Below are 4,737 nucleotides of genomic sequence, written 5' to 3' on the forward strand. Positions count from 1 at the left end.
TGTTTCCGCTCGGGATCGAACCGAGGACCTTGAGCGTGTGAAGCGCACGTGATAACCACTACAACACGGAAACAATCGTAATGATGGATGCTTCATTGTTTTATATTCTTTTGTAAAAAGTGGTTGAAAGCGAGAGAGAGAGAGGAGGGAGAGACTGAGAGAATGATAACAATGATAAAAACAAAAACCGAGAATATGGGTGAAAAGGATAAAGAACGAAAGAGATAGCATATTCACTATTTCAGATTTACTGTGTGTAAATATGAATAGGTATATATGAATATATATGTATGTATATATACATACATATATATATATATATATATATATATATATATATATATATATATATATATATATATATATATATATATATATATGTATATACACACACTTATACACATATGAATAACTATATATATGCATATCTATCTATCTATCTATCTATCTATCTATCTATCTATATATAGATATATATAGATATATATATGCTACATAGCGGAGGAAAAAAGTTATTCAACACCAATTTAAGTTCTTAAAACTAGTAAATAATGAATATATATGTAAATCAATATTGCAAGCATTGAATTAAAAGGATCAGCTTAGTTACCTTTCAATGGAGAATGTCTTACACTTATGAGGAAAGCCAACAGGAAAATGTTTATTTTCTTTCTTTCTTTCTTTTTATAAAACTACAGCAATAACAGGGTAAACAATTAGATATTGAAGGATGCAGATGCACTGCAGGGGAACCGCGATTTTTTTTTCTTGTTTTATTCTCCTTTTGGAAGGTTTTTCATTTCGGTCCTCGCTGACATCCGGTGATCATTAAGCATCCTTGAAAAAAAGAATGTTTTGATTGATTTTCTCTCTTAGGTCGAGGTTTTGCACAGGTGGTTAGGAATGACAGTTATTATCCGTTATTATCACAAAGATGTTGAAATTCTCGTTTGTCACGTTCGGTTCACACGCAAGATTCTCGGTTCGACCTCGAGAGGAAACGCTTGACAATTTTATAATCCCTTTCATTACTACGCATACACCATTCTCTTTCTCTCCATCTTTCACGCTCGCTCTCTGTCTCCCCATATCCTCTCTCTCTCGTTTTTACTATCTCGTTATTCTCTCTCTCTCTCTTCCTCTCTCCCTCCCTCCCTCCCTCCTTCCCTCCCTCCCTCTCTCTTTCTCTCTCTCTCTCTCTCTCTCTCTCTCTCTCTCTCTCTCTCTCTCTCTCTCTCTCTCTCTCTCTCATTGTCCAGTAATTGCATCAAAACATCAGAAAAAGAAATATTCATCATCTATATCGTTCATCATAATAACGATGATGATGATGATAAATATACGAATATTAATAATGATATATGAAAACAGTATAAAAAACAATGATAGTAACAATGATGATAATAATAATAATAATGATAATGATAATAATAATAATAATAATAATAATAATAATAATTGTAAAAATGATTCTAATTATGATAGACTTATAATTAAAATGATAGTAATAATGATGATAATAGAAATAGTAATGATAATGAGGATAACTATAATATTGATAATAATCATAATGATGATAATCACAATCATAATGATAGTAATAATAATGATAGCAATAAAAATAACAACGATAATAATGATCCTCTGCGCTGCCCATCTCGGACCGCGAGAAGGGAAGTGTTGAAAAGTCTTCGTTAATAAAAGGAAAAAATAGATGAAAAATAAAGAGAAAAGGGAAATCTCTCTTTAAATGCTTTTCTTTGCTCTTCCTCTCGCCTTCCTTCCTTCCTTAACCCTTCCCCTTGTAAGGTGGTCTTGGATGCATCTCATCCTCTCCGCTCTCCCGCTCTGACTGCCGTGTTGGAGGATTGTGTCTCACCTCGGTTTTGGGTTGTTTTTTCTCGTTTTTATTGACTTTTATTGTTTTATTTTAGTTTCCCCTTTTTATTGTGTGTTTTCTCTTAACATTCTTATTTATGATTTAACAACGAGACATTTTAATGACCTTTTTATCTTCAGCTTTTATTCATTTTAGTTTTTACAACATTCAGTAAAGTTTTAAGGTCTCGTTTTTACTTAGTTTTCATTTTAAGTTGTAGGGGAAGCATTTTTACGTACAGTGTTTATTCGTTCTTTTCAGTTATTGTATTTCTTTTTCTTGTGATTTCTATTTTAATACTTTTAGTTTTAGTTTTGTTATTTTTTATGCGCCTTTTTAGCTTATTTATTGCAAGACTGTATTATGTAAAAGTGTTTGGCCTCTGACGTCACCGGGGCATTGAAAAAGTAAACAATAAACAGTACGAGTCGAGACGTCAACGAGTGTGTTTCGCTATTCTCCGAAACTTTGAACCACCGGCAGTGTCGCCATATTTGTTGAACCGAACACAGAGACGATCACGGAAAAATATAAGTTAAGTAATGAGATCCTGATACTCTTTGCATAGGAGCTGGACGTGATCCTTTGCTAATGACAGTAATAATAACAGCAGAAGCAACAACAATAATAACTGACAATGATAAAAAATAAAATAATAATAATAGCATCATTATAACTATTATAACAATAATATCAATAATAATGATAACGATCATAGTTATAATAAACAATAATGATACTAATTCTAAAACACACACGCGTATTGGTGATCGGTGGGGGGGGGGGGAGCGAAAGGGCCCATATAATGGAGATTCTCAGGCTATCCTATTGCTGCCGCGATGGCCGAGTGGTTATCGCACCGGCGTTCTGATCCCGAGGTCCCGGGTTCGAATCTCGTCGCGGCAGTGGGCATATACAGCCAAGTATCTGAAGGGACCGTGGCGGACAGTGCATGTACTGGCCAGGCATTGCACTTTCCTGCCGAAAGGCAAGTCAAAGCGTCAGTAGTGAGGCTGTATATATATTATATTATCAAAAGTAAATCTTTTAAGTATTCTTAGATGTACTTTTGATTTTGCATAATACATATATATATATAGCCTCATGATGATTAGGATTCCTTTCGTTATCCTTATTATTACTGTTATAATTATAATTTTTACTATTACTGTTATCATCATTATCTTTGGTTAGGTTCTAATAACACCTTAGTAGCAATACTTAGTTTATTTGTTTTCAATCTTGATTCACCCCATTTTATTTAATTGTAAACCATAAACGAGCAGTTAACGGCCAGCAGCTCAGGGAGGGGGCGGGGGGGTTTCCGACCCCCTATTTGCCGGGTTTTCGGCAGTGCACCTGAGCCTTGGAGCTGGATAGGTTTGTTTCACTGTTCACTTTCTTTGCTCGTTATTTTGGAGTGTGTCCGGTGTATTATTTTTACTTTTTTTCTAATAAAAAATCGTTTTAACGTGATAACCTTTTCATTTTGCTAAGCACTCGAGGTGCGAACTCCAACGGAAGCCAGCCAGCCCACCGCGGGCGTCAGAGTGGGATCTCGAGCCATCGCAACATAATCATTTTAACACGTTGCCGTGGTGTAGTGGTTAGCACTATCGCCTCTTACGCGACAGACTCGGGGGTTCGAACCCCGACGGTGACAATGCCTGAAGTGATTTTATGCATGAATTTCATTTTGCATCTCTAACTATTTTGTTTCTGTCTCTCCAGTGTTTAAACTGTGAAGTAGTATGAAGGAATTGGAGCGTTCAATTTTGCATTTTTTGGATTTGCTTGGTAGTTTGTTAGTGTTTATGCGTGTTTTCACAATTTTGTTGCTATTCCTCTCATCATCCTGTGATTGTATTAGTAATATGAAAAGAAAAGAATGAGAGGAGGAGGAAGAGGTCGAACAAGTGAAGCGGAAAAGAAATAAAAATCAAGGCGGAGTAGAAAAGAGGGGAGGAAAGAGGTGAAAAAGGGGAAGCAAATATTGTTTTATTGTCGTTTAATGTTGACTTCATTGCCTACTTAGATAAAAACAAACGAACATATAGAAGAGAAGAATCGTAAGTTCCTTAGCAATGGGATCCGATTTAGTATAATCATAGTTAAAGAGATTTTGGACTTGCAAAACGGAACGAACTGCACGATCTGCCTTTACAGTAGCTATTTTTTTACCTTTATATTATGAAAGGTTTGTTGTCACTGTAGTTCACAGTGTCATGAATTCAATAAATGAATGCTGCTTATGGTCCGGAATGAAAACAAACCAGACAGTATAGGTACATAGGCGTGAATTACTACTACTATTGTATTGTGCTTTGCTAATTATACTTCTAGGGCCTTGGTATGAAGTGAATTGCTGTAATTCACCTTATTATTAGAATATCTTGTTCACATTTCATTTTACTTTCTATTCCCCTTTTTTTTGTAGAATTTTTGTTATTGGTGCCATTTTATATATATCATTAATTCGAAAAATTTAAAACGATTGATTTTATTATTATTATTATTTTTACATATACACTATTTACAAAACATATAATTACAGAAGTCATATATTATTTTACATCTATTTTTAAAACATACTCCGTTTGGGTAAACTGTTACTTAAACTGAAAATTATACGAAATTTATGATATAAACACAAGAATCCTAAAAGGAATCCGAATAAACACCAATAATTTCGGAATTCATTGTTTATTGTTGACAAGGAATGTAAACTAAACCAACATTCAAGATAAAGTACTAAATATGTCAAACGCTTCAAAGATTAGAACTGATTTCCACTGATGTTCAGAAATAAATACGAATCTGGTTAGATTCTTATTATTATTGTGTATGTGTGTGTGTGT

The 4,737-nt window shown here is 34.1% G+C and overlaps 1 non-coding gene across 1 annotated transcript; it reads right to left on the reverse strand.

Moving 5' to 3' along the window:
• On the reverse strand, positions 1 to 73 carry TRNAV-CAC (transfer RNA valine (anticodon CAC)). Its single transcript has one exon. It is a non-coding gene; the product is annotated as a tRNA-Val (tRNA).
• Positions 74 to 4,737: the final 4,664 nt, after the last annotated feature.

Source organism: Penaeus vannamei, chromosome 3 (genome assembly GCF_042767895.1).
Source record: "Penaeus vannamei isolate JL-2024 chromosome 3, ASM4276789v1, whole genome shotgun sequence".
Classification (NCBI taxonomy): Eukaryota; Metazoa; Arthropoda; class Malacostraca; order Decapoda; family Penaeidae; genus Penaeus; species Penaeus vannamei.